Below are 9,736 nucleotides of genomic sequence, written 5' to 3'. Positions count from 1 at the left end.
TTTTTTGCTCCCATTCACACCAGTTACTCTTTGATTCTTCAACAACTAAGCACACTCCTGTTTCAGGACTTTATACTCCGTGTTTATGCAAAGAGGAACTGTATTATCTTATGTGGGAGACAGGCTTGAGCCTGGGGTGAAAGTCTTATTGACAGCCATACAGCAGGCCTGAGGCAACGTCCTGACCACTGGAGCCACAAGGAACGCCTTGTAACATTTGCTCCCATTGGCATATCATGAAACTGATGCCTAGAGCTCGCCACTCCCTAATCACCACCCTTGGAATCCAAAATTGCAACACTTAGATATTGCAACAGTCAGGGTCAAGTGGTTTCCAGGAATCCAGGCTCTGTAATCTGAAACCCAGTATGTTAATGAGGCATCCTACCTGCTAGTCTGTGATAGGACGTTAAGTCTGTTATGCTAATAGGATGCTAACTCTGTTATGCTAATAAGGTATCCTACTTGCTGTACTGTGATAGGATGCTAAAACTGTTATGTTAATAAGGTATCCTACTTGCTGTGCTGTGATTGGACCACTACCCTTATATAAGCTTGTGCCTTCCTACAATAAAGGAGATCTGTGTGCTGAACCTGGTCTCCTGTGTCTGAATGCAGGTCCGCTGACACAATCTCCTCACCAGACCTGGGGTCCAGGACCCAGCAGAAGCAGCGACAACAGGAGGCAGCACAGGGCAAGCAGGAGGCAGCACAGGGCAAGCAGAAGAGCGGCCTCAGCCCAGGGCGAGCGGAGGAGCAGCCTCGATGCCCATGAGAATGAAGGAGTGGCACCCACGAGAACAAAGGAGCAGCTGCCGCTGGCAGTGACTGCAGTCTTACATAATGGAAGGCTGAGTTAATATTACCATCAGTCAAGGCTTGATCAAGAAACATAGTGAAGACTAACTCTCACTCAAATTTCAGTAATCTTTCCTCTAATCTTAAACGGCCATTCAGCAAGAATTCTAGGTTTACCAACTAAGGAACAGACACAGAAAAACAGATAGCCTATGTCTTTTTCTAATTGAATTTTTACAAATGTCATACAATATATTTTGATTCTATTTAGACCTCCCTCCCATATCTGAACCCCTCTTACAGCTGACACCCACTGGATTTCATTGAGTGTCATATGTATTAAGGATTATACAGTCAAATTTGTATCTCCAAAAGTCATTCGGTGTGGATCCATCCACTGGAGCCTGGTTAACCTATTTGATTGGTGTCATGCCCTTAAAGATAACCAACTCTCCTCTCCTAGCAGTTATGGGCTTCCAAGTGCTCCTCAGGGAAAATTGGGGCTTCTTACCCACTTCCCCACTTTTGTAGTAGGATTTTTCTGGATTGAGCTTTTGTGGGTCTTGTCCATGCTGTTACTTTTGCTGTGAGTTCATATGAGTAATGACCAGCTGTCTGGAAAGCATTGCTTCCTTGTGATCATCCATCACCTCTGGGTCTTAACAATCCTTCAGACCCCTTTTCCACAGTGGTGCATGAGCCTGGGGTGGCAGAGGTTTTGATATAAGTGTCTGATTCAGGGATAAATTCTTCGGAGATCCTTATTTGGTGCATTTTGAACAGTTGTGACTTTCTGGGTTAATCAGCATCTGTTGTATGAGGAAGTGTCGCTGGTAAGAGCTGAGGGATGCATTAATATTCTTTCTACCCCCTGTTCTACTGTGTTCCTGAGCCTTAGGTGAAGAAGTTACATTGTAGATGTCTCACATAAGGCTGGGCAGCTCAAAGACATTTATTCTCCACATCTGATCAGTTGTGGAACTTTACAATAGTCTCCATCTGTTACAATATGAAGATTTTTGATGAGTGTGAGAGATACTCTTGACTATACATATAAGGACACAATTTAGAAAGTAGCAGGAAATTTCATTGGTCTAGGGATGTGACAAATGTAAGTTAGGTACAACAGGCAGGGTTTTTTTTTTTCCTTCTTTTCTGTTCTCTTTTTATTTTTCTGAATTCATGTTGAAACATTTTGTTGTATGCCAACCACAGATAAAAAAAAATTTGTGACCAAGCCTGAGTTTTATACTTATACCTGGGGTTTGTGAGTCTCAAAAGAAAACGATCTTACTTCTCAACAACTGTGGCTATTGAGTGGAATATTGCCTTATCATTCATATGAGTATATTGAAGATTAATTGGAATGATGTGAAAGCATCATGATCAATTTAAAGGTAGGCTATGAAAAGATTGAAAGAGTGAGAAACAAAATGTGACTGCAGGTGATAATAAATGAGATATTAGAAGAATACCTTTGGATGACATAATTAGGAAATTATTTCAATTTATTTTCATTTCTTCCTATTATTCATATTTTCTGTCATGATTGTTTATTTAGCTCCATTTGGCCTAAAGGGAGAGGTAGACACAAAGATGAGATGACTATAAAATGCAGTGAAAAGTGTGATCACGAGCTTAGCTTGCTGTTTGTCTTCGGGTTTGTTTGCTTGTTTAAGGCAGGGACTCATGTAGCCTAGGCTGGCCTGGAATTCCCTATATAGCAAAGGACAACCTTGAACTTCTAATCCTCTTGCTCCCCATAGCTTTAGAACCTTGAATTGGGACCTGCCACACTGACTCTTCTGCAAATTTGTGCTACCCTATTTCCTCATGCTCATCTAAGGGAAGAATGTCCGTGTCCACTCCATAAGATTCTACAGACCAATAAATGACCCCTACAAAATCCAGCCCTCAGCCCACATGGGGGCTTAAAATATTAGTGTCCTCATTACCAGGGTTCGTTCTTGACATCCATGGGAAGAAAAGCGGAGATAAGCTTCGACATTCCAGGTAAGACCCATCTCATAGGATGATCATCTTGTAAGTCTTAGAACAACTTTGGGTCAGGTTTTACTACCAGGGCTTGTTTGAGGTTGACTGAACCAGGGCAATGCAAGGGAAGCAAACCCCAGGGCTTATTTGTACATCCCTGCCAAGAAGTAATCTCGGATCTTTGTTCAGACACTAGCAATGTCAGGTTGCTATCCTTCAATCAGTCGCCCAGGGATCAAGAAAGAGATAATTTAGGGGATTTATGCCGTGGCTGTAGGCACCCTTCAGGTAATTTTGCAGCATCTTCTTTCAGAAAATCTTTACCCTTTTTTGTTGCTACTTAGTGAAATCCTGGTGTCTTTGTGAAAATGGCCTTAACATGTAAACAGATGCCTATTTTTTATTGAAAATAAATTTTAGCTTGTACCTGTCAGATGAGAAAATAAAAGGTAGACATGTCCTGAGCTACCACCTACCAAATAATTGGAGTCTTGTGAGCAAGCCTTAGGTGACCAGCAGCATTGAATAAAAGTTAAAATGGAAACAGGACTCTTTGAATAATACTCGCTGAAAGCAATTTCCTTCTTGAGCTAGGGTACTGCTGGTTTGAAAGCCAGGAATTTGGGGGAATCATGGAGGGTCTGAGATTTTAACTGCAGAGTTAATAAAGGATAAAATAATCTTCATCTAACAGGGCTGATGACATGCAAAACAAATGCAAGATGCTTGGTGAAGAACAGTGAAAATCCCCAGTAAAAATAGAACTGGAGCTGAAGGTTCTTTCAGTTCCTCAAACTTTAGAACTATAGAGTTGCGCAGTGTGTTGGGTTTCATTGCTGTTGTGTTTTTCCCCCTTTAACCAATGCAAGGGATTTTTGCTCCAGAACTTGATTTAGATATTAATTCTCAAGATATCAGTGTCATCTTTATTTCGCTGGTGATTTATTCAATAACAGAAATTAAATGCTTAAGGACTTCCTATGTATTCAGAAACCACCCCAACTGAGTGTCCTGAGTGTCTTGGAAGCCCTTTCTTCTCTTTGCCCTCCACTCATTGGGTCTGTATGAAGAAAGCCAGTATTTTGACTCCATGAGAGTCATTTAGCTCAGTGTTCCCTGACAACTTGTGTTCTTTCCCAGAAATGTGAAGTTTGAACTTTAAGAGAAAATAGATATATTTTACATTTTTAAAGTGAGTCTTTTTGTTATAAGCACATTCTTCTGCCAATATTGATAATGGTAAAAGGTTAATGAAAAAGTATAACGAATGAGCCAGCCACGAAGACTCCAGGCAGAAAGAAAATTGTCTGGCCAGATGATATAATTCCAAAAAGATAAGAGGGGTTGAGACTCCACTTAGTCAAGTACAGCAACAGGATACAGAAGTTCTGAAAATTAGCTTTGATAGATATAAGCAAGGAAGGGGCCATACCATCATTTTTTTTTTAAATGAAAGAGGTAATTTTAGAGACAGCCAGGAGGTGGCCATTTGGGCTGTATCTTGCCTAGGGGTTGAGATCTCTGGCCTCCCTTTTGGATCTTGCCTGTAATTGCCATAATCATTTTAGAAAGAATCTCAGAAGCATTCTCTTGATGTATATTTTGTGCTGCTATTTTTTCTGAATTCTGTGAATATCCTTGGATGTGGTGTGGTGGTAAAGGTCACTGGCCTTTCTCATTTCTATTTAATATCAGTCTTTTATTTGCGCTAAGCTTCTATGAGTGTGAATTTTATGCTTTGAGCAATCCTAGAGTGTTTATGCCCTGAATATTACATTCGTTTTTATTTTGCTGTATTTTGAGACATGATTTCACTATGGCTGGTCTAGAACTCAGTATGTAGTTCGAGTTGGCCTGTGACTTTTGGAGATCCTTTTGCCTTTTTCTCCCTTATACTGATATTTAAGGCACAGCAACCATGCCCAACTGGCTTTCTGGACCCTCCCACAAAGGAGAATTTTGCTGTAGTCTGTAGCTCTTGCCCATCCCAGATTGAATTAGAATTTGCTTCTCTGTGCTTACAAATGTGTAATGGAGATAGGAGACGAACAAAGAAAGGGGGCATAAAGGCCAGACTGTGAAAACCTGGGAGCCAGTTGAATGGTACCTTCTTCTAGCACCTTTTTAATCTTGTCAAGCTATTATAATGTTTTTCCACCTTAGAAGTTATTTATGAGCTAGAGGAAATTTTATTCTGGTGACACAATCAAGCAATTCAGGGACAAGAATGCAAGATCAGTACTGGAGAATAGCTCAGCAGTTAAGCACACTGGCTGTTCTTGCAGAGATCTCAGGTTCAATTCCCAGTACCCACATGGTAGCTAACAACTGTCAGTAACATCAGTTCCAGAGAATTCCACCCATTGGCATTGCATGTACATGGTGCACTTGCATACATGCAGGTAAAACACTCTTACACATAAAATAAAAATAAATAAATAATAAATAATTTAAAGTATGTAAGATCTTTGTTCTTTGACTAATGATCTTGTTTGATTGATCTTAGCACCTATCTTACCCTTTGGAGGTAATTAATCTAAAATGAGTTTGCTCAGTTTTTCTTGGGAGAGAAAGGTGATAGGGAATACACTTTCATTCCGTTATAAAATCACTCTGATTATTAATTGTAAATAAATTTCAAATATAAATCTTGTGAGCTGTGGAAAGCATATCTGAATCAGTCTCTTTATTTGATATCTATATTGAAGCTTTTGATCACTTTAGTATAGTTTTTCAAAGTTTTATAAAGAAATCATTCTGTGTGAGAGAATATGGCAATCTATCTTTTCTGTGGGTTTCATGAATAGGAATTAAGCTTTCTGCCAGGAAAGAACTCTTTTGGAGTTGTTGTCCAGTTGGAGCCCATGGACCTCCAAACATTACTGGCTATTGCCACTGCTCTTAGCTACCCTCCAGACCTTGATGGTAAGACCCGATTGCCGAAGAAGACACTACAAACTTGAGTCATAGAGCATGGGGAACTCAAGTTAGTTCTGATCCCAAATCTTCATCCCTATAGGTTAGCTTCTATAGTGCCAGAAGGTGCTATGTACATTATTAGTGGAGAAAACTATCATCAATCATGGTTAGCTGTGAACACTGCATGCTACAATAATGATGACCTGGCAAGGTATGCCCAATGGTGCAATAGTGATATACACATTATGGGAGTAAACAAGTACTTTCTGATTAGATTTAAGGTCTGCTATATAAGACAGAATCCATGCTTGACACCATTATGAATGCCAAGAACTTGTGGGTAAACAGGTGGTAGGCCCTGGGGAAAAACCTACTTAAGTTTTCCTGTTAAATGGACTGGTATTAAACTGACTCCTAATGACTTATCATTAGACCCACAGATTAGCACATCCCTCAGCCCTAATCAGAGAAGCTTCTTTGTGCAGTACATGTCAATTAACACAGACACCTGCAACTGGTCAATGTGTAGAAAATAAGAGATTCTGAATTGCACAGTCCGAAATGGGACATTTACATCACAACCTTCCCCCACAAGGCTTAGGGATGGTCTTGACAGAAAAAGCTGTAATAGTCAGAGGTGGCAGATGACTATAAGGAGACAGTGTTTTCCAGATAAAAGGCAGTTACATACATGAACTAAGAGTGGTTGTGACAGCATGCACAAGTCCTGTGTAAGATCAAACCTGACAAATGGGAGGAGGGGAAAGGAAACATGAAGTCCCATTCTCACCTGAAGAACCACTGAAAGTTGATAGCTGCTGTACAGTGAGCTGTGTTTAAGGGTATGGCCACTGGTACGTCAACCATGCTCCAAGGATGGACCCACATCCAAGAATATTTGTGCAACACAAATTGGACTGGATGGGATTTCAAAAAAAATAAAAGAGGACACAAAGTTTGGTGAGTAGGGAAGTCAGGGTGGATCTGGGAGATGGTGAGTGAGGTAGGGTAAATATAACCAAAATATTTTGCATGAAATTCTCAAATGATTAATAAAAGTTGATTTAAAATTAGAAATTTAAAAAAAATTAGGCTTCCATACACTTTATGCTTGCATCTAATTCACAAAATTTATTAGACTGTTTCCTCTTATAATTCTAAAAGTGGCTCAACAGAAACAGCCTACTAGTGAATGAGACCTTGGATTTTTGGGTAAGTGGATGTAAAGACCATGATCTTCCTAATGAGAGGGCCCCATCAACAGATAACCTCCTCCCCTGACCCTATATTTGATGTGCTGGCAAAGTTCTGGTATCTTGTGCTGAACTCTCTGAAGAGGAAACTAAGAAGAGCTTTGAGTTTTGCAAACACTCAGAGAAAGGAGAATAAACAAGAAAGACCTTGTAGACTACGTCATTGTGATGCCATCCTGATGGCAACCAAGGACCAGGTCCATGAAGAAACTGAAACTAAAACCATCTTTTAAAGTCATCCTGCTTTGAGCTAAAATGGTGTGCCATCTATATAAACACTTCATGAGCTATGTGAAGTAGAATCTACTTCTGTGTGCTTGAAAGGTTGCTGTAGAGAGGAAGGGAGAATAAAGATTTAACTTTGAAAACTGTGGGTCAACTTAATGTCTTCTCTGTGATGCTCTTACTCTTACCGTGCTATTGTGTTGTGTTCCCCCTCCCCACAATTAGGAATCATTTATGAGTGATAATATATATTTTAATCTACTCACATAATCATGTAGTTCATGGATAAAAATTCCACGTCCTTGCTGTGCCGACAAAGGCAAGAACTTAGACAAGGTAGATCTTTGAAGCTGAATCATCCTGGAAAGCAATACTGGCTGGCGATTGTCAACAACACTACCCCGAGCAGCTGTGATTTTTCTGGAGGGGAGATTTGAACAGCAAGACTTATCTAGAAGGACATCATATGCCACCATTTTTCTTTCTGTTGTTTTAATGCTACTTTAGATAGGAAAATTATGCTTAATTAGAGTTCCTTGTAGAGAGAATAATTCATTAAGAAAAAAACGTGTAGCTTCACTGCAAATCTTAAGTTAATATATATTCCTACATGTATATTTTTGTATAAGAAAAGATTTCATTTGACAGAGTGACTTCCAGCTTCTTCCATTTAGCCACAAATGACAAGATTTCATTCTTCTTTACAAGCCGATCATAGTCGACTGAGTTCACGGTGTATGTAAATGTTGAAATAGCACAGTAAACGCAATCATATGTATAATGTATACACCTAAATTAAAAAAATAAAATAGACTTTCTAGTAGCTTTTCCCAAATACTATTAGAAAAGTGCTTTGATCATTGAATATATTAATCATAGTTAATAAGCTGTTTAGTAAGTTCTGGAAATTGTCAGTTGAGAAAACATCCAATGAACAGAGCTGCAGGGAACTTTTAAATGGAATAGACAAGAGCACAGTAAACTTTGGAGAACAAGTTTCACCACGAGTCCAGTAATCTTACTTGCATGTCTCCGGTGAAGTTGGATGAGACTATCAAAAAGAGCTCTGCACTCCCAAATTAATAGCAGGACTGTTCACAAGAGGCGATTCAAAATCTACCTAGCAGCTATGCACAGGGCAGGCTACTCAGTCTTTAAAAATAAATGTTCTGTCATTTTTTTTGTTCTAATTGATATTTTATTTCTCCTTTCAATACTTTAAAGTTTCCACACAATAGACAAAGAGTTTCTAGTAACATAAGTGTTAACTTCTCTGAAGACAACTATACGGTCATTTAAAATGACACAAATGCTGTACACATGAGACTGAGGTTTTGCAGCCTATAGACACCTCTTTAGATTTACAAAAGAAAAAAGCAATGCACTGACAATTCAGCTGTAACTCTTAGAAAAACATTGCTTTCTTTACCAAACAAGTGAGAAGCTTCCCTCTTCTAAGAAAATGGGGACTCCCACCGGAGCTGGCGCTGCTGCCCCGGGGCTTTTGGCAGGGCAGAGTTCCATGGAGCTGCGGGAGAGGCTGAGGACCCAGGAGAGACTTTTGCACAACGAAAAATTCATTTGCAATTGCCCGACAAAGGTAAAAAAAATCTCTGAGACTGTCGCCAAAGTGCAAGCTGCCATTGCAGAAGACGAGGTCAGCAATGTGAACTGTTTCATCCTGTTAGTATAGACTAAGCCAAGGCGAAAAGTGATCAATCACAAGAGTCAATGTGGACTTAGATGAGGCCCAGAATTCTGACCTGAACTTGATACTTGAACATCACTTGTTCTTGACTACTCCTCTGTAGGAATCAAATCATCCAAAATGACCTTAGAAACACAGGGTAAGGTGAGTCCCATTGACTGAGGCAATGAAGAGACTTCGGAGGCTGACTACATAGTGAACACAGATCCAGCTCCCATCACCCTACCTTCCTCATCCGAACTGAATGACCATCGCCCCCAATGTTGGGTTTCAAGTCAAGAAGGAAATATTTCCAGCAGCATTGACAGCCTCTTTATTGATCAGTTACAGAAGATCACAACTGCAGAGCACAGTGAACACTCAGAGGGACACACAGTGGCAGAGATCCCAACTGGCCTCAGAAGTGAGACCCCTGGGAAACTTCATTACTTGGAAGTGCTTGAAACGGGAGCCAAAAACCCAGGACCCCCACTCCACAAGTTCAAGACCAATGTGTGTCACTGGAAGCAGGTGTGTCCCAGGTGCAGAACTCAAAACCTTGGAGTGCAGTGGGCTTTGTGAGTCGTGCTGGGAAGTAGGAATGAACATGTGGAAAAGGCCAGTGTGGCTGGAATGGAGAGCTGCTTTTGAACAATGTTAGTTCGGAAGGCAAATAGTTGAAAGAGTTTCAAGTAACAGATGGGGAGTATTCTGTTCCAGGGTGCTTAGCCAATTTTCATAATAAACAGAGTTGGGAAAGAGAATGTTATCAATGACTTTTTCAGTACAGTTTGCTGGTTATTCTGCAGCTGTCCCCTTGATTACTGTGAAAACCAAGAAATGAGAGGGAGGTGAAGGC

At 40.2% G+C, this 9,736-nt stretch overlaps 1 pseudogene; it reads left to right on the top strand.

Annotated features, from left to right (window-relative positions):
• The first annotated feature begins 8,652 nt into the window (after nt 1-8,652).
• On the top strand, nt 8,653-9,459 carry LOC103728125 (annotated as a pseudogene).
• The last annotated feature ends 277 nt before the right edge of the window (nt 9,460-9,736 follow it).

The sequence above is a fragment of the Nannospalax galili genome, unplaced genomic scaffold (assembly GCF_000622305.1).
Source record: "Nannospalax galili isolate Female #2095 unplaced genomic scaffold, S.galili_v1.0 scaffold9, whole genome shotgun sequence".
In the NCBI taxonomy this organism is placed as follows: Eukaryota; Metazoa; Chordata; class Mammalia; order Rodentia; family Spalacidae; genus Nannospalax; species Nannospalax galili.
This window is presented reverse-complemented; position numbering and strand designations above follow the sequence as displayed.